Here is a 21546-nt window from a genome sequence, read left to right on the forward strand (position 1 = left end):
GACGAACCCAAAGCTTAAGTTGGTTCGAGCATATGGATCGGATTGAAGCTTAGATCTAATTGTGGTTAATTCTATGGGCGGACAGTCGGTTAATAACCGAACCGATCAAATAGTTTAAATCATGTTTAAATCAAAACAAAACAAATCATTTTTTAACCTAATCAACCCGACTGAATTATCAAATAAAAATCGGATAAATCGAAGTAATAAAACATCGATTAATTATATCAAAAATCAAAATAATTAACTTTTTTTTAGTATTTTTAAAATTTACAGTCAATTGATGATTTATACAATAGATTGTTAATAACATTATTATTTTTGTTTAAAATTAATTAAATTTAGATTTTTAAAATCGAGACTTCAACATCTGCAAGCCATGGCTGACCCAATCGCTCGGCCATGGAAGCTGATTGTTAAAAATCATGAAATCCTGTTTCTTTTGCTTCTTATTTTTTTTCTATGCGATGAATGATGGGGACAGGGCAAGCTCGTCGGAATTGATATCTGGATTTTTTTGGGGAAGGAATAAAAAAATCTAGCTAAAGATTCAAGCTTTGAGATAAATATCTGGCCTTCCTGCAAACATTCGAACAGGAATTGGAGATCGAGAACGACCTCGAGGGGAAATCATCATCTCAGAACAAACATCACAATCAAGCACAATGAACTCCAGCAAATATGGAAACAGAAGATAGTTAGGGCATTGAATTTCATAATCACTACACATTTCGAGCGATGGGCCGACCACGGCGAGGCGTGTGGCGGCGTCGCTGGCGGAGAGGAGAAGAAACGACGGGAGAACAGCGACCCGACCCAAAGCCATTTGAGGGCGAGTCGGAGGGGGGCAATGGGCGGGGATTTGGGATCCGAGCTAAAAATCGAAACTTGGGATCAGATGTGGCAGCCGCAGAAGAGGTAGAAGAAGCATAGGCCGGCGACGAGGACGACGGCCTCGAGGCAGTAGAGGATGCGGAAGGCGAGGTCGTCGAGGAGGGAGAAGTGGAGCTTGGGGCGCTTCCACCGCCAGAGCCAGGAGGTAGAGAAGCTGAGCTTCCACGGCCAGTGGCGGCGGCTGCTCTCCTTGTTCAGCTTCCTGAACCAACCGAGCTTGCGCATCATGGCTGCCGGAGACCGGAGGCGTGGGCGCGTGGGTGGCGGTGGCGGAAGAGGGGGGGCTGGGATTTAAAGGGGAAGGGCGTCGTGCAGTGTTTGTTCTTCGGGAGGTTCGCCAGCGGAGGACGCGCTTTGATTGGCTTTTGACTGGGCATTTTGCATTTTAGTCCAAGGGAAAACCGATGCCTTATTTCACAAGCAAGTCCACGCAATGTGGACAGACCTTTTTTTTTAACTAAAAACAAAAATATCGCTTCATTTTTGAATTTATTCCTTTCAGACTTTTTTTTATAGTAAAGATTTATTTATTTATTTACTTTTAACAGAGAAATACTAATTTATTCAAAGACAATATGTCACTATGAATGAGATAAATTACCCTAAATTCTCTATATACAAACTTAATTTTATGGTATCAGAAAAAATTTATGCTCATTTTATGCATGCAATTTTTTTAAAAATTCTCTGTCAACTCTAATGTATATCGATTATCTAATTATTCATAATTTTTTATAAAAAAAAATTAAAATAAAATATAATTCTTTCAAAATATAACATACTTAAACTAAAATTTAATACATTTTCTATTAAATTGAACATAATTTTTTCTATTTAATCATCGAATCATATAATTGATTCTAATTAAATAGTATTGAATTTAATAAAAATTATATTATTATTTTACTTAAATTTAGTATCTAATTGAGTATATCAATTTATTGATTAGACGGATATGGTACTAATTTTTAATTTAAATGAATTAAATTTAGAAGAATTATATTTCATTTTAAATTTTCTTTTACTTAAAAAAATGAAAACAATTAGGGACTAAACACACAGTGAGTTTGCTACTTGAAATTTTAATATGATTTACTGATATCAATGAGGCACCCGCATTTAATGAATCATTATTAAATGAGCACTTTTTAATCTTTTGTAAAAAGATCAAATAGATGCTCCATAATATATTTTGTTTTGATGACATCTTATTTTTAGATCAGTTTCGTGTAGCAATGAAGTAATTATGGACATCTACTCATCTTTGAAATAATGATTAGCACATAAGAAAAAGAGACATTACTTCAATTTTATCGAGATTCGAATCCCAGATTTTATAATGACAACACCTCATGTGCTAACCACTAGATCATCTCGAAGGAATTGAACACATAGGTAACATGAATGGATTTATGATAAACGACTGTATCCCATGATTTGATCATTTGCGGACAATAATTACTCAAACTTAATAAATATAACCTTTAATTCTAATTAAAATTCTTAAACATATCAAAATATTATTTACTAATTTAGTCAAATTACTTCTACTCTAATAAATAAATAATTTTAATCAAATTTAAATAATTTTGATTAAATTAATTTTAAAAATTGATATAATAATGTTGTGTAGGTAATTTTGATTAGAGTACTGACTACCAAAAGTAAACTTATTCTTAGGATAAAATATATAGTAGATCGTTCATTTAACTTTTTTTTTTTAAATTGTTCCAATTATTATAAAGTGTTTATGTGATTAATTATATAGTTAATTTAAAGAATAAAAAATAAAAAAGTGCTCTATATGTTTATTATCATATGATTTATTTTAAAAATCTAAAAATGTTATATATCCAAAAATACTTTTATATTATGGTTATTATAATAGTTTTAGTTAAAGTTATCTAATATATTTAAAATTATTAAATAATCACAATTAAATTTTTTTAATATTTATTTAAATTAATTTAATATTGATTAAAATTATTTTAATTTAGTTATTATTAGCTCAATTTGATAGTCAAGTATGATTAGAACAGTTTTAATAAAATTGGTGGAGTAATTTACTAATTTTGGAGCAATTTTAATCAAAACTATTTAAACACTAAAATTGTTGAGAGTAATTTTGATAATTCTCATTATACATTTTAATATTCGTTAATTATAAAGTATATTTTTTTGATAAATTGGCCAACAACAATCTACAATAGATAGACCTGTCGTGTTCAGAAATTCAAAGTCAATCTTCGATGATTGACTTTGACTTATTAATCGGTGAAGTAAGCGTAAAAGATCTATTGGACAAGTCAACAAGCGGTTTATTTTATAATCGTCTACCTAATTCATCAAATTAGTCAGATCGACTTTGCCCGAGTGAAACGGACCACGTTGACTCTTTCGTTCGTTACTTTCAAACAATACAAGCAATTTTACAAAGTCAACGAATAATCTAATTAAACGAGCTGGTAAATCAAGATCAAATCCAATTGATCAAGACATAATCTATCGGTTAATACGAATGGCTCCAAGATCAAATCCAATTATCAGTACCGATAAAAAGACAAAATTGATCAATAAACTATCTTAATTAGAATTAACAATATTAGACACAGCCATAATGACACGATATAACCCAAATATACAAAAGCGTTGACTTAATAGAAAAGAACCCACCAGCCCTTTTGACCGGGCCTGACAGCCCAGTGGGCTGGAAAAGCATTGAGAAATAAATAAATATAAAATATTTTATTATTTTTAAGAATTCATATTAGTATATGATATAGAAGTTAAACAAAAAATATATATAAATAACGAAAAATATTTTATTGTTTTTTTTTGGATGAAAATAAGAAAGAATTTTTGATAATTTCTCTTATTTACTTGAAAAGAATGGAAGAAAGAGAGGATAATTTAATTCTAATGATGTAAGGGAAAAGAAAGGAAATGAAGTATATAATTGACTCGCTCGATCATTCAATTTAAATTATCCTTCGGGCTTACCTAACTTGACTAATCTACTAGCCCTGCTCTCTTGGCTTGGCTTGGCTTGGTCATGCCAACTAACTCGGCTACCCAATGGCCAAAGTTTACAAGTTGAATTTGTTAATTTACAATGTGAGCAGAAATTGACTTTAGGGGTGGACAATTAAATCGATTATGATTTAAAATCGATGGTTCAACCATTCTAAATATATCTATTCTAATTTTAATTATATAAGATGATTACGTGTCATGATTCAAAACAGCTTATTACAATTCAATTTGCAACTTGCAACAATTCAAAATTATTATTATTTTATTTAAAAATTATAAATTTATAAAAAATATAAAATATAAAAAACGCACGTGCACTTATTTAAATTATTTATATATCCTCTTAAGATATAAGGCAATCAAAGTTCATATAATTTGCTTACAAGTTTATCCTTATTATCTTAGAAAGTGATGTTATTACTCCCTTTGTATCCTATAGTGTTAATTCCTTTCATATTAAAGTCTTCTACTTTATCATTTGAAAGTTGTATTTCTTATATTTTTTGTTCGTATCTTTCATCTAATCATTAAATAATGCTTGTGCATTAAAGAGCCATATATTATCTCTGAAATAGTAAAACCAAATGTATGTTCTACACCAATGATTGACACCAGACAAACTAGAATTTCTTTCACTATAATAAAGAGAATGGGAACATTTTAAGTCCTATGTGACTCCTAGAGGATCGTTGTGTGTCGATAAAGGAGGGAGGTGAATATCAATCGTTCTTTTTTATATATTTTTGTTTGCTCTATCAAAGTCGTTAGTATGCACAGGAATAATAATAATAAACAAACAATAAGAAAGACATACGAGATTTACTTAGTTTCAAACCCTCAAGGGTTAGTACGTCCAAGGCCTACACACTCAGGCACGAGTCCACTAGTGGTCTCTTTTCCGAAAATTTTTTGGGAGCAGAGAAACCCGTCTTACAGTTTATCAATCACAAACATAAAAGAATGATAAAATAATTATAGCTTGTAATAATAAAAGTACAAAAAAGCAAACACTTTGCCGAGACGATCCAGAAGTCCTGAGCATAACGCACCCTTCCTAGAGTTTTTCAGTCGCAGAGTTTCACATCGTAGCTTTCCTTTTGAGCACACAGAGTATGAGTAGTAGTTGAATGGATACCTTGAATGTAAAGCCTTCGTCTCCTTATATAGAATTAGATTAGATCTTTTTCTGGATCAACTCTTATCTGTATGAAGCCTTATTTGGATGAAGTCTTATCTCTATCCACATCATCTAGCTTATCCTTATCCTCATCCAAATTATAAAGATGAATCAGATCTTTTATCACATCATCTTCCATATCAACATTTCATAACTCAGCAATTTGGACTGAACTCAATCGGTCTAACAAACCACTGGTTCGGTCTACTAAACTGATTTAGGTCCAATTTGACCGTAGTAAAGTTTGGTTCACCCATTTGCATTTGTCTACTCTCTGTTTTGCTTCCAACTCTAGGTTCCTACAAAACAACCATACAAAAATAAATAAGCAACCTAGTCTATATCTGTAAGTCTACCTGACCTACCAACCTTACCTTTTTCTTAGAGGTCCCTTCTCCAAGTCTACCACTTAAGGGTCAATCCCTTAAGATCAAGTCATACTCCTATAAGTCTATACGACCTACTAGACTTCATGCTTGGAGTTCAATCCTCATTGTAGAATATTAAAATCTAGTTTGTTATCTGTTTCATTAAAATAAAAAAAATAGTTAAATAATTCTCAAGTTCTTGTGTAGGTTAAGTGAACTTGCAAAAAATCCTTGTTAATGCAGTCTACCTCAAGTTAAGGTTGACCAAGATGACTAGGCTCAGATTGACTCAAGCTTAAGTTTCGATATTTGACAATAGCAGAGAGAAGTCAAATAGGTTAAGGTAGACCGGATACTTGACTTGGAAAGTCCTAACTGAGGTTAGGGAAGAGAAACTCCTAACTGAGCTTAGGCAAGAGAATGTCCTAACTGGAGGTTAGGCAAGGGAAGTCTAACGGAAAGGTTGGCAAGAGAAAAATCCAAGTGGGTCAAGGAGAATCGTACTTGGTGGATGAAAGTCCAACGAGAAGTTGGTAAGGGAAAAGTCCAAGTGGGTCAAGAAGGACCAGACACTTAGTTAAGAAGCCCCTAGCAAGTCAAAGTTAATCAGATGCTAGGCAATGCGAAATCCTAACTAGTCACGGACAACTAGATGTTGGGAAATAGAAGTCTTGGTAGGTTGAGATCAATCGGATACCAGGTAAGATGTGACTTTAGCCTCGGAAAGGCTAAAAGTTAATAATCGATTGCAAGGAAGTGGAATTGATTGATAAACCCTAAACTCGAACTTTTGGATTTAGCTGCTTGGATCGATTGAGTTGCACCAATCGACTGGTAGTTATTACCAATTGATTGGGATGCTGGTTTTCGAATAGCACAGTAGGTTGCTAAATCGATTAGGCTAATCAATTCAGTATGACCAATCAATTGAAAGTTTTTTCATGAAAGCACAGAAGGTGCTGGGAAATCGATTGGAAACTTTTTACAAGAGCACAAAAGGTGTTGAAATCGATTGGGGCAATTGATTCAGTAGGGGTAAATCGATTAGGCTAATCGATTAGAGTATTTTCACAAAGAATAGAAAGTTTCGAAGTCGATTGGCTTAATTGATTAGAAGCTAGTAATCGATTGTTATGGCTCATCAATCGATTAATCAAGAGAAAAAGTTCAGCTTTTTAAGTGAGATTTATCGATTTAGTGAGATTTAGGGATTTAAGTTCAATTTTTTCAGTTTAACTAAATAACAACTTTTGAAATCGAAACTGAACCGAATAACTCGAGTTAACTGATTTTTTTTGTTAAAAAAAACTAAAATTTTGAATTAACTGAATTAAATTTTTAAATTTGATCAATTTAATCATTTTATTCAATTTACCCAAAATTTTGCTCACCCCTAACAGAGAGGGATGGGCGAAGGCATGGTGGTGTCATATAACACAACGGGATATGTTGCTTGCGTAGGGAGAAAAAAAGGAGGAAAGAGAAAGTTTCCTAAAAATTACTCTAATTCATTTTAAACCAATTGAACTAGTTTAAACCTTAAACTTGGTTTGTTTATAATTTAGTCAAATCAACTCTAAATCAATACCAGTCTGAACCAACATAATCTTTATCTTTATGCTTACTTGTTAAATTTAGTTTGAATATGATCCAATTTTAATTTAGTGCCGTCACTTCATGTTCTATGACTTATTTCATCCGTTTATTAAGGATGACACGAGATGGGAGTTGACAGACTTGGTGCATCCGATGGACAAGGAGCTACGAAAGAGTACACCAGTGGAACAAGAAGAATGCATGTGATACATCCGAGGGATGAGAAGCCGAGAGAAAGTCTGCTTGAGGAAAAGGTCAGAGTTAGATTCGGGTGAACTCAACTCCAAACAACTAGAGCATCACCCAAGCGAGCTGAACGAATAATGGCCAATGTTGAGATTGACCATTCGGAAAAATAGTAGTTGAGGTACCTTAAATCATCCCAAGGTGCCTCGAATGAGAATGGAGTCGTTGCCACGGAGATAAGCAGTGGAGTCCATGTTAGTCGCACTGTGGCACCTCCATCAAAACTAAGGCACCTTGAATGTGTTGGATTGTGACGCATGTGAGAGGGGGTGTGAATCATGTGGTTTTCAAAATGCTTTTTTTTTGTTTTAAAAACATGAATACTAAGCGGAAAGTAAATAAGAAAACACCAGAAAACACGAATAGTTTTTATTTGGTTCGGAGCCTTCGACGACTCTTACTCCAAGGCCCAGGTCCCGTGGATCTATCGATGGATAATCCACTAAAAATCTCTTTCGGTACCCTTAGAAGAGAGAATTGAGTACAAGAAAAGTTAGGCCAAGTACAACACATTGCTCTTGTCCTTTTATAGTAATTAGTTACAAAAATAAATGTTACCAACACTTCAAAGATAGAAATAACAACTCTTTGTGTTGATGTCTATCTGCCGGGCGCGATCGGAACTCCTCGGAGTAGTTGTTGGGCTCAGCAGCTTCGCAGTAGAGTTGCAGCCAGAACCGGGAGCAGTCGGAGGCTCAAATGTTCACACAGTAGCTTGTATATTATTGTTGTGTAAGTGTCTACTCGAGACTGACTTATAAAGGGCTTGGAGGGCGCCTTACATAAGCATGGAAGGTGCCTCTGATGAGGCAAAAACTATCCCGAGCATTCTGGCACTTATCTGTGATCGATTCCAAAAATCATCCTGCAGAGGGTGCCTTCCATAGTCATGGAAGGCGCTTTCTATGAACAGTATCGAGGCGCCTTCCAAAGCCATGGAAGGCGCCTTCTATGAACAGTACCAAGACGCCTTCCTTAGCCATGGAAGGCGCCCTCAGGTACTGTTCACCCGAAAGCAATTTTGCTTCTTTGCTTGCTTTCTTGCCCTGCAGCAAATGTGTTAGTCCAAATACCCTGCAAGACAAGTGTTAGCACAAATATAATAAATAGAGTAATTAGTTCATATCCTCTCAGGACCAGGAACTACTCAAGGTCTCAGTAGGGATCCCAAATGGATTTAAACTGGACTGACACCTACTGTCCCTTAACTGGGACGCGTCCTCACAGTCACTTTCCTCCAGTGACTTACCTTTACTTACATTTTGTCAGACATCCGCTCAGCCCGTCGGCCAGTCTGGACTTCATGCCAGCTATCCGGTTGGCTTATTGACCTAGCTGGACTTCGTGCCAACTATCCAGTCAGGCCGTCGACCTAGCTGGACTTCGTGTTAGTCATCTGGTCGGTCCGTCAACCTAGCTGGACTTCATACCAACTATCCGGTCAGCCCGTTGACCTAGCTGAATTTCTCCTACACACTCAGTCAGATTGTTAGATTACAATGAACCTAACTTAACTTACTTTGTCATTCATCAAAACCTGAGTTAGACCATTAGTGCTAACCGCACCAATAGAATGAACCAAGGTACCTCCATTTAACCAGATCAGCAGAATGTTAGCAAACTTTATCCTGTTAGAGGTGCCCTAGATCAATGGCGGTGCCCCAAATTGCCACATTAGCAAAATGGTTATTTTGACTAGTGTACTATAAATAGTGCCCTGAGTTAGGAGTACAAACACACCTATTTTTTTCAATTCTATAATCTTTTCTTTCAACTTTCAACTGTTATAAGGGGTTTCTCCGCTTCTAATATTGTTGAAGGAGTTTGTTAGTGAGCTTTCTACAGTTTTGGATTTACAACCGCTTATATTATAACCAAATAAACTGAGTCCCTACTTTATTTTATTCATTTTTTATTACATTTAATTTGTGTGTTCTTGCTAAGCTAGAAGCAAGAGAATATTCTAATTTTTATTGTAGGCTATTCACCCCCTCTAGTCGATCCATCCGATCCAGCAAGTGGTATCAGAGTCCACCGTCTTAGAAGGAGTAAACACCAACTAAAGCAACAAGAAGATGACCGGATTAAGCATTCACCTACCGAAGTTCGAAAGGGAGTTCACACTTTGGAAGCGACGAATGGATGTTTTTTTTAAAGCAGATTTTTATATATTGCTAACAATTAAATATGATTTTGAAATACCCAGAGATGAGAATGGAAAAGAAAAAGAAGAGCACCAATGAAATAAGAAGTAGCAAACCAATTTTGTGGCCAACAGCAAGGCAGAGTTCCACTTACTGAGCATACTACCATCCCAAAAAGACATCGAATTGGCACCTACAATTCCGCCAAAGAACTCTAGGAAAACTTCCTAGAGATTCACGAAGGCACCTTGAAGGCCAACTAGCAAGAGGAGACATACTCCAAAATCAACTAACCAACCTCCGGATGGAAAAAGAAAAAAAAAACAAGGTAGCTAATTTGCATGCAAAGCTTAAGGAGCTGATAATTGGACTCACTAACCTGAAAAAAACAGTGTCAAATCGAGATTCCTTCCGATATGCATTAAATGCATTTCCAAGAACCCTTGATTGGGCATTAATAATAGATTCCTATAACGTCTCCAAGGAACTCAAGGTAAGTAATTTAAATGAATTATTTTCTACCTTTGAATTATACGAATAAAGATGTGCATGTATAAGTAAAGAGGAGAAGTCAACTCTGAACCTAGCACTCAATGTTGGTGCAATATCCCTCAGGTCAAGGTTGACCTGGGTAACCAAGCTGAGTCTTGGTTTGGGTTTAGATGTTTGACAATAAGATATTGATTGAAGAAGAGTCAAGTAGGTCAAGGTTGACCGGATACTTGATTGGGAAGTCCTAACTGGGATGTTAGGCAAAATGAAAGTCCTGGTGAGTGAAGCCAGGCAGAAGGAAGTCCTAGTGAGTGAAGCTAGGCAGATGGAAAACCCTAGTGAGTGAAGCTAGGTGAAAGTCCTGGTGAGTGAAGCCAGGCAGAAGGAAGTCCTAGTGAGTGAAGCTAGGCAGATGGAAAACCCTAGTGAGTGAAGCTAGGTGAAAGTCCTGGTGAGTGAAGCCAGGCAAGGGAAAATCCAGATGGATCAAGGATGATCGGACATCTGGTGCTGGGAAGTCCAAGTAGGTCAAAGGATTGACTGGATACTTGGCATGAAAGAAAAGTCCAAGTAGGTCAAAGGGATTGACCGGATACTTGGCACAGAGAAAAGTCCAAGTGGGTCAAAGGGATTGACCGGACACTTGGTAAGGGAGTCCTAGCAGGTCAAGGGAGTGACTAGATGCTAGGCATGACATACCAACAGGTCAAGGTTGACCGGATGTTGGTTTGGGAGGTTTGGGACTTGGTTTTGGACAAAAATCAAGTTCTGGATCGATCAGTGGATCGATCCAGACCTGTCCCAGCGAACAGAGAGCCTCTGGATCGATCCGTGGATCGATCCAGAGGTCCCAATCGATCAGTGGATCGATTGGGACGCGGCTGCTTCGCGCGATAAGCGCTGGATCGATCCATGGATCGATCCAGGCGCTTTTCCAGAGCACTCTGGATCGATCCGTGGATCGATCCAAAGCCTCCCCGATCGATTGGGATCATTCGAATCGATCGGGATCCGACCGTTGGCGTCGTTTATAGCTGCAGGCGTGTGATGGCTGCGGTATTGCTTCTCCGATTCACTCCAGACTTCTCGCCAGCTCCTCCACAGCACTCAAAAAGCTCAGATCGCCAGTTCTTGAAGGATCTTAGAAGTTGTCCAAGTCAAGAGGCGGATCAAAGCCAAGAAGAGAAGCTAGGGTTAGGGTTTATACTCATTGTAAGCTTGTATTTCTTGTATCCTTTCCCTCTCTTCTTGTATTGAGTCTTGTAGGGCTTCTCCGCCCTTGGTAGTTACCATAAAGGAGAGTTTTATTTAGTGGAGGGTGTGTGTGTTGGTGTGGATCCTTGGATTAGTCACCTCTTGTGAGGTGGATACCAAGTAAAACCAACCGTGTTAGCGTTGTGTGTTTGTTTCTGTATTTTCCGCTGCACATCTTTGAAGGAACAAGCAACGCCGAGCAACGAGCGAACGCGACGAGCTATTCACCCCCCCTCTAGCTACTTTTGGTCCTAACAAGTGGTATCAGAGCAAGGCCGCTCTTCACCGGAATCATCGCCGGAAGGGTCAAGCATAACAAGAAAAGCTAGAGGGTGAAGAAGTTGAAGCAAATTCATCAAAAGTCAAAGATTTCAAGAAGCTCAACTTCAAGATGCAATTCCAAGATGGACTTGGATTTGACACAAGGGTGGCTCCACCATATTCATCTACAAGCTTCGATTCTTGGAAATCAAGAATCGAAAATTTTCTTATGATGGAGATAGAGCAATGGTTTGCTCTCATGGAAGGTTTTGAAGCTCCCACAAATTCCAAGGGCAAAGTACTCAAAAGGAGCAAGTGGAGCCAAGAGCAAGTCCAAAGGTGCGAGTCCAATGACAAAGTGACCAAGCTTTTGGTCAATTTATTGCCAAGCACCATCCTTTGCAAAATTGGAGAATTTGAAGATGCAAAGGAACTATGGAGCAAATTGGCCAAGCTTCATGAAGAGATCCCCTCCACTGTACAAGAGCAAGAAGGATCCAGAGAGGGTGACTCTTTGGAGCAAGACCAAGAGGAGGGCTCCGAGGTTGAGAGATGCTCAACCTCCGAAGAAGAGGAAATTCAAGAAGCTTCATCCTCAAGGGAATGCAACGAAGGGAACAAGGAGGGAGCATACTCCTTGTTTCATGTTCAAGATGATGAAGCCTCCACCTCTAGGATTGAGGGGGAGCAATCCTTGGTGACGCCGGATCAAGAAGAAGGAGAAGCTTCTACATCCGGGTCAAGTGAAGAAGAAGAAGATGGTGCCACCTCCGAAATTCAAGAAATAGCAAATGGAGGAGCAAGTGCCATCCCTACACAAGAAGGTATAAATGTTTCAATTAAAAATAAAAATCATATAATATGTTTTGAGTGTAGGAAAAGTGGGCACTACAAGAGCAAGTGTCCCAACTTAGCCAAGAAGAAGGGTCAAGTGACGCAAAAGGGCAAGGAGAAGCCCGAGGAGACCATTCCCGGAACAAAGAAGAGCAAGGAGCATATCATATGTTTCTCTTGCAATCAAAAGGGGCATTACCGGAGTCAATGCCTCAAGGGGAAGAAGATGGTCAAGGCTCAAGGAGGCATTAGTCAAGGGGGAGCCTCTAAGGTAAAAAGGAAGGTAACTTTCATTGAGCCTACTCCTTTAAATTATGATAAAAAGCATGATAGTTCTAAGTTTTATCATTTTAATGCAATTTACCATAAGAATAGAAAGCATGAGGGCTTTAAGGAAAAGCATGTGGCCCTACATGCCAAAACTACTACACCTAAGGCTAGGAATGTAGGTAAAAGTCTAGGCAAGAACTCTAAGGATTGTAGCTACAAGCCTAGAAACAAAAATACTCATGAACTTAATGGAAAACCAAAAACTAAGGACTTAGTGATGGAAAATCAAGTCTTGAGGTCAAGACTTGATAAAATGGAAAAGACCCTAAAAAGGATGGAAAATATCCTATTAGGGCAAAGTGAGCATAACTTAGGTTTAGGAAAATCAAAGTCATCCAATGGCCATAAAGGTTTGGGATACAAACCAAAAGCTAAGAAGGATGTGCCTAGTTATCATAGGGTTCCATATAGTTATGGAACAAATCCTAAGTCTAGAGGTCAAGTCAAGGATACAAGGGAAGATATCCCTAGAAGTATCTTTGCAACCAAAGTGACTAAGACTTCTAAGAAGTCTAAGAAAGTCACGAACAAGGTTACAAGGGAGGCTATCCCTAGAGTTGACCTAGAAAGTGTGACCAAGGCTTCCAAGAAGCCAAACAAGGTCACTAGGAAGGTATCTAGGGAAGTTATCCCTAGTGAATACCTAGAGCATCCAAGGAGCACCAATAGGTGTTGGGTTCCTAGGAGCATCTTCTCTACCCCATAGATGGGTTAGAGAGTGTCAACTCCAATTAGAAGGGCAGTTAACCCAACTTTGAGGAAATTGACACTCAAGGAGCATTTTCAAGGTTTTGTTAACCTTTGAAAATGAAATGGAATTATTATTTACTCCTTGAAAGAGTAAAATGTGCCTAATGGTGGAAGAATTGATTTTAATCTTAAAAGGCACATATTGGGAAATTCATAAGAACTATCAAGTTGGGATTTTGGTATGTTCTTAGGCAATTTAAGGCAATCTGAGCCTTAATTTAAAAGTGCTACTCTTGTTGAAAAATGGAATATGCCAACATTTGAGGAATATGCTTAATTTTAATTGGCATAAATTAATCAAGGGAATTAGAAATGCAAACTTAGGCTTTGGCATTTTCTTGAAGCACTTTAGGGCAATCTAGGTTTAAGTTGTAAGTTTAGCTAAGATTTTAAGGATACTTAGATAGTTAATCTAGGTATTTTTTATTTATGCTAAACCTTGCCATGATTGTTTGCCCATCATATGCCATGACATCATGTCTATTTTTGCATTCATGTTTTATTATGAAAAATCCAAAAATACCATGTCATGACATTCATACATCATGTAATTATAGGAATCTTTCTTTTGAAAGTTATTTTATTTTGATGTATGCCATAACATTATCATGCATTAGTTTAATTCCCTTGTAATTAAGGACAAATGGCATTTAACAACCCTTATTAACAAGTGACATTCTAGGTGGATGTCTAATATTTCTAAAATGCCTAGATAGATATGCATGATCCCTAGATTAGGGCAAAACCAAAATCTCACATCTCACAAGGACTATAAGGTGACTTGTATGTGTTTTAGTGCACATTAGATACAAGTGAGATGTTAGAAAGATGAACAAAACTCAAGATGTTGATTTAGTGCATTCTTTTGAGTTTTAGGTTCATCAAAACACATAGTTATGTGTTTTCCCATCATTGGGAAAGCTAATGTACAAGTCATGTGCATTAAGCCCAAGGAATGTGATGGGATATTGGCTTTGAAAATTATTTCAAAATGATTTTGGAAAACCTTGGTGAAGGCTATCTTTTGATAGTAATCACCATTGAATAGTTAGACACAAACTTGAAGAAAACATTAAAGTTTTTGCAAGTTTTCAAGTTTGTGTCAATCTTTGAAAATATGAAGTATTTTCATAGAAAACTATTTTTCCGTGATAGTAAATGCCCTAAATAATGTCTACACGAAATTTCATAATTTTTAAATTTTTGTAGAATTTTCTAGGGGTTTCTGAAGTTGACTGAAATGGAATTTCAGCAACTATCAGAGCTCCGATCGATCCATGGATCGATTGGAGTGCCTGAATCGATCCGTGGATCGATTCAGAAGGTAATTCCACGAGCAGAAGCTCGCTGGATCGATCAGCCGATCGATCCAGGGAGTCTGAATCGATCAGTGGATCGATTCAGAAAGGTTCAATCGATTGGAACCCAACTCCAATCGATCCAAGTTGCTGATTTTGGCTGGGAAGGCCTGATTTCAGCATCTTTGAACCATGGTTAGTCCTTGTAACCATTCTAAACCCTTAAAAATACATTTGTATACACAAACCGGGTGTTTTCGTGTTGAAAACAAGGATGGAATGGTTAAGGAAGACTTCGTTGAAGTTTAGGTTGAGGTTTGTTTCAAATTTTGAATATTTGAACCTCCAAACTTCTAAAATTTGGGTTTCCTAAAGTTTTAGGGATTCCAAGTCATTGTTGGTGCAATGACAGAAGTTACCACCATGTCTTTAGGGGGAGGGACTCTTTAAAGACATGAAAATTATTTTTCATGAACCTTGGAAGGTGGTTAACCTTCTGTTGTGAACTTGCTCAAGGTTGAGCATTTAAACTTGAAATGGGGAGAAATGGGGAGTGGATATCCTCATTATTTCAAGTGGACACTCAAGTGGTAGATCATGCTCAAGGTTGGGTAGTTGTCTACATTGAGGGAGAAGTTAAGGATAAATGAAGGGTATGGGACCTTCATTATCGTGTTGATCACAACGAGTGATGTTGTGAACAACGATGAGCAACTCTTCAGGGGGAGAGTCTTCAACAAATAGATTTGTTGAAGTGTGCCCAGAATTGGAGCATAGGTTGATGTGTGTCCAACGATGGGTTGATGTGTGCCAATAGGGGGAGAATGTATGGTTAAGTTTAGGCCTTCATTACCTATGGGAAGGTCATAGGGGGAGAATGAAAGGACTCATGAAAGGGAGTAAGTTAGGCTTTCATTACCTAGAGGGAGTTTGCCCTCTTAGGGGGAGAATGAAGAGCTTAATTTATGCTTTCATTACCTAGTGGCATGAAGAAGGAGGCTATGGAATTAGCCTAACTTACATATGGGATTGTAAGTGTTATTGTGGTATTGTCAAACATCAAAAAGGGGGAGATTGTTGGTGCAATATCCCTCAGGTCAAGGTTGACCTGGGTAACCAAGCTGAGTCTTGGTTTGGGTTTAGATGTTTGACAATAAGATATTGATTGAAGAAGAGTCAAGTAGGTCAAGGTTGACCGGATACTTGACTGGGAAGTCCTAACTGGGATGTTAGGCAAAATGAAAGTCCTGGTGAGTGAAGCCAGGCAGAAGGAAGTCCTAGTGAGTGAAGCTAGGCAGATGGAAAACCCTAGTGAGTGAAGCTAGGTGAAAGTCCTGGTGAGTGAAGCCAGGCAGAAGGAAGTCCTAGTGAGTGAAGCTAGGCAGATGGAAAACCCTAGTGAGTGAAGCTAGGTGAAAGTCCTGGTGAGTGAAGCCAGGCAGAAGGAAGTCCTAGTGAGTGAAGCTAGGCAGATGGAAAACCCTAGTGAGTGAAGCTAGGTGAAAGTCCTGGTGAGTGAAGCCAGGCAAGGGAAAATCCAGATGGATCAAGGATGATCGGACATCTGGTGCTGGGAAGTCCAAGTAGGTCAAAGGATTGACTGGATACTTGGCATGAAAGAAAAGTCCAAGTAGGTCAAAGGGATTGACCGGATACTTGGCACAGAGAAAAGTCCAAGTGGGTCAAAGGGATTGACCGGACACTTGGTAAGGGAGTCCTAGCAGGTCAAGGGAGTGACTAGATGCTAGGCATGACATACCAACAGGTCAAGGTTGACCGGATGTTGGTTTGGGAGGTTTGGGACTTGGTTTTGGACAAAAATCAAGTGCTGGATCGATCAGTGGATCGATCCAGACCTGTCCGATCGATCCAGACCTGTCCCAGCGAACAGAGAGCCTCTGGATCGATCCGTGGATCGATCCAGAGGTCCCAATCGATCAGTGGATCGATTGGGACGCGGCTGCTTCGCGCGATAAGCACTGGATCGATCCATGGATCGATCCAGGCGCTTTTCCAGAGCACAGAGGCGCTCTGGATCGATCCGTGGATCGATCCAAAGCCTCCCCGATCGATTGGGATCATTCGAATCGATCGGGATCCGACCGTTGGCGTCGTTTATAGCTGCAGGCGTGTGATGGCTGCGGTATTGCTTCTCCGATTCACTCCAGACTTCTCGCCAGCTCCTCCACAGCACTCAAAAAGCTCAGATCGCCAGTTCTTGAAGGATCTTGGAAGTTGTCCAAGTCAAGAGGCGGATCAAAGCCAAGAAGAGAAGCTAGGGTTAGGGTTTATACTCATTGTAAGCTTGTATTTCTTGTATCCTTTCCCTCTCTTCTTGTATTGAGTCTTGTAGGGCTTCTCCGCCCTTGGTAGTTACCATAAAGGAGAGTTTTATTTAGTGGAGGGTGTGTGTGTTGGTGTGGATCCTTGGATTAGTCACCTCTTGTGAGGTGGATACCAAGTAAAACCAACCGTGTTAGCGTTGTGTGTTTGTTTCTGTATTTTCCGCTGCACATCTTTGAAGGAACAAGCAACGCCGAGCAATGAGCGAACGCGACGAGCTATTCACCCCCCCTCCCTCTAGCTACTTTTGGTCCTAACACTCAATGCTAAGAAGAATAAACTGGATTCAGAGTCATCACCTAACGAAGATGAAGAAGCATACATGGTAAGAAAGTTCTGTTGGATATCTTTGTATGGTCGGCTAGAAGGAGGATTGGATAGATGACGCCCTCAAACGATCGCTTCCTACGTATTCGTTAGTGCGCAAGAAGAAATACAATACTAATATAAATGCGAAAGCTAAAGAATAAGACAGAACAAGCAAACAAATAGACATGCCGATGTAACGTGGTTCGAAGATAACTTGCTCCTACTCCACGGTTGTCCATAAGGTGGACAATCCCTATCCATGGAAACTCCGGCTAGCACAATCCTCCTATCGGTGGAGAAACCTTGCCACAACTCGACTAAGAGCACTCGGATTACTAGGGCACTAGTTGACTACTAATTAGAATTAACCACCACTAATTTTGTCAACCTTAACTAAGCTTTCAAGCCTTCGTTATATAGGCCACGGGTTGGAAAACCCCGCCTATCAGTCGACTACCCTCTGTGGAGATTCGGTCGTTATAATCCAACGGCTCGATACTAGTTGACTGGTGAAAGTACCAGTCGACTTCTCCACACTGGTCGAGCGAACAAAAGCATTCTATTCGCTCCCAATCGATCGACCAATCGACTGATGAAACCACAATCGACTAGTATCCGAGTACAATCTCTCAGCACTCGGACCCTCACCCTTATGACTCACTTGACTCTGCGTTGTAGCCTTGACCTCTTGCCTTCAAACTTACTTCCTTTGGCTCTCGTCCCTCGGATGTATTCAAGCTCACAGCTCATCCCCAATGCCATCATTCGCGTATGTCTCAAACTCGCTTCCCTCGGCCCTTGTCCTTGATGCCTTGTTCACGGTCCCTCGGATGCTCCATCCTTCACCAGACTCGAAACCATCAACCTGAGTCACATGTGTATCCTGTAAACCTGCACAACTCAAATACACATATCAAATACAAGTGTGAACCTAACTTAAATCCTTTGTCCAAACACAAAAATACATGGTCACATGAACCATTGGGATTACTCTAACAATCTCTCCCTTTTTGATGTTTGACAATACGTTTAAGTTAGGAAAAACATAATAGCAAATAAACATGCTAAAAACAATGGACTTACGTTGCCAAGGATACACACTTGGACTTACACCGCCAAAATAAAAATGCAAACATGCATTGGAACCTATCCCAAGGCTCCCCCTACACCTAAGCTCCCCATTAAGTGAAGAATTTTACCACAGAGCTATTAACCTATCACAAGGCTCCCCCTACACCTATGCTCCCCATTGATTTAGTAATTTTATGCAAAGGCATTTAAGATTTTCCTCTACACCTATGCTCCCCATTGACCTAGGAATTTCATGCAAAGACATTTAAGATTTTCCTAGCTAAACCTTACTTTTTTCCCCTTTACCTAATACCAAAAAGCTCCAACAATATCCCAATTGTTGAAACTATTTATCCAAATTGACCATAAACTCGTGTATTTATCCCCTATGGATCTCATACACTTATACGAGTTGATCTGGTCAAAACCACTGCTAAAAAACAGTTTCAAGCTGGTATCAGTCAACTACCACAAGCATCAGTCGATTGCTCCTATCGAATTAAACACACAGAACCATTTTGTGTTCGAAATACTTTGTTACCAATCGACTGATAACTGCACACTGCAGTTTTGTGGAGAGGTCTGTTTTACCCATGTCTATTTGGGAAAAATATATTCAAAAATGTATCTATAACCAATTCCAAGATTGACACAAAACTCAAACTAGCTAAATGGTTTGACCTAAAGTCCTAGTTTTGACTTCCTCTTGATGTATTTGCTCATACTAAACCACAATGCATCTCTTTCATTGGTTTATATGACATCTATGTTGGTGCAACCTTAGGTCAAGGTTGACCTGGGTGACCCGACTCGAGTTGACCTGACTCGATGTATATTTTGATGTTTGACAAGAATAGAGAAGTTATATTTTGATGTTTGATAAGAATGGGAACTTGGGGGATTGTGGGTGCAACCTTTGGTCAAGGTTGACCCGACTTGAGTTGACCTGATTCGGGAAAAGTCCAAGTATGGAGACTTGGCACGGAAAGGTCCAAGCAGGGAGCTTGGCACGGGAAAAGTCCAAGTATGGAGACTTGGCACAGGAAAGGTCCAAGCAGGGAGCTTGGCACGGGAAAAGTCCAAGTATGGAGACTTGGCACGGAAAAGTCCAAGCAGGGAGCTTGGCACGGGAAAAGTCCAAGCAGGGAGCTGGGCAGGGGGAAAAGTCCAAGTATGGAAGCTTGGCATGGGAGGTCGGAGAGGGCTCGGTAGCTCGTTCTCTGGACTGGATGGTGTCGGAGAGGGCTCGGTAGCTCATTCTCCGGACTAGGTCAGAGAGGGCTCGGTAGCTCGTTCTCCGGACTAGGTCAGAGAGGGCTCGGTAGCTCGTTCTCTGGACTGGATGAAGTTGGAGAGGGCTCGGTAGCTCGTTCTCCGGACTAGGTCAGAGAGGGCTCGGTAGCTCGTTCTCTGGACCGGACAAAGTCGGAGAGGGCTCGGTAGCTCGTTCTCCGGACTAGGTCCGGGAGGGCTCGGTAGCTCGTTCTCTGGACCGGACGTGGAAGTCGGAGAGGGCTTGGTAGCTCGTTCTCTGGACCAGACGAGGAAGTCGGAGAGGGCTCGGTAGCTCGTTCTCTGGACTAGGTCAGAGATGGCTCGGTAGCTCGTTCTCTATATCAGGAAGGCTTTAGGGTTTAAGGCTGGGAAATTGGATCGGTCTGCTGACCGATCCAGTGATACTATGGGTATCTGGATCGATCTGCTGACCGATCCAGTGATACACAGATTCTCACTGTGGGTCATCTGATCGGTCTGGTGACCGATCAGTAACCAAACAGATTGGGAGAAGGAATAGGAGGGATCGGTCTGTGGACCGATCCACCTATGGCCTGATCGGTCCACAGACCGATCAAGGCCCTAAACCAACTCTCTGTGAGAGTTGGGATCGGTCTGGGAACCGATCAGCCTAGGGAATGATCGGTCCCCAGACCGATCAGATCTATCCTGGATCGATCAGGGTGGAGCCTGATCGATCCAGGTCTAGCCGTTGAGTCACAACGGCTAGATTTCTGTGTCTGTTTCTGTCTTCTTCGCAGGTTCAGGTTATATAACGAGGTCGAGGGCCTCTGCAAGAAAAGGGGAGAAAAAGAAAAGGTTGAATTCTTCTTGCTCCTGCGATCTGAGCTTTGTTGAGCTCTCCACTGCTGAAGCTTCGTGTGAGCTTCCCTCGGCTGGACTCCAACTGATCAGTTGCTGCTGTGGTTGGCATCCGTGAAGTTGCTGCTTCATCAATAGTCGACGAGAAGGCAAGCAAACTAGTGTTTTTACATTCATATTGATCTTGGCTTCTTGCTGTATTTCTTGTACTCTGATCTTGCTGTTGCAAGAGAGATTGTGGCGAGGTTTCTCCACCCAGAAGGAGTTTTTATTAGCCGATTTTCCGGGGTCTCATCCACCGACGGATTGATAGGATTCGTCCACCTTACAGACACGCCGAGGAGTAGGAGTATCATCTCCGAACCTCGTTATATCGTCGCGTTTGAGGTTTGATATTCTCCTGTTTCGTTTCTATCTTTTATTTCCGCTGTGCTAACTAAAATTGTAGGAAGAAACGAGAATTTAGGGTCGGCTATTCACACCCCCCCTCTCTAGCCGCGTCCGAAGGTCCTAACAAGTGGTATCAGAGCCAGGTCGCTCTTCGTCGGATTAACACCCGGGGGAGCACGAGCTAGAGAATGGATCAACTTGGAGAAGACGTCACGATTCCACCCTTCTACGATCGCGACGACTTCGCGTATTGGAAGGTAAGAATGAAGTATTTCCTTATGACTAACCTAGTAAATTGGAATTGTGTACAAGTAGGTTTTATTCCTCCGGTGGATAAAGAAGGAGAACCTCTCGAGAAGAAGAAGTGGATAAAAGAACAAATCCACCAATCCATAATCAACGACGAGGTAACGAAAATCTTTGAATTTTCATTACCTAATAATATCTTGTGTAAGATAGATAAATACAACAATACCAAGGAGTTGTGGAACAACTTGGCTAAGTTCCATGAGGAGAGCTCCAATTCAAGTCATGAAGAGGAGTCAAGTGAGCCAAGTAGCTCACATCATGGAGGTATGGAATTAGAAGTTGAGGGCTACTCAACATCTAAGGAAGAAGAGGAGGAGAGTTCTTCTTCAAGACTGGAGCAAGAAGAAGAA

This window comes from Zingiber officinale, chromosome 5A (genome assembly GCF_018446385.1).
Source record: "Zingiber officinale cultivar Zhangliang chromosome 5A, Zo_v1.1, whole genome shotgun sequence".
In the NCBI taxonomy this organism is placed as follows: domain Eukaryota; kingdom Viridiplantae; phylum Streptophyta; class Magnoliopsida; order Zingiberales; family Zingiberaceae; genus Zingiber; species Zingiber officinale.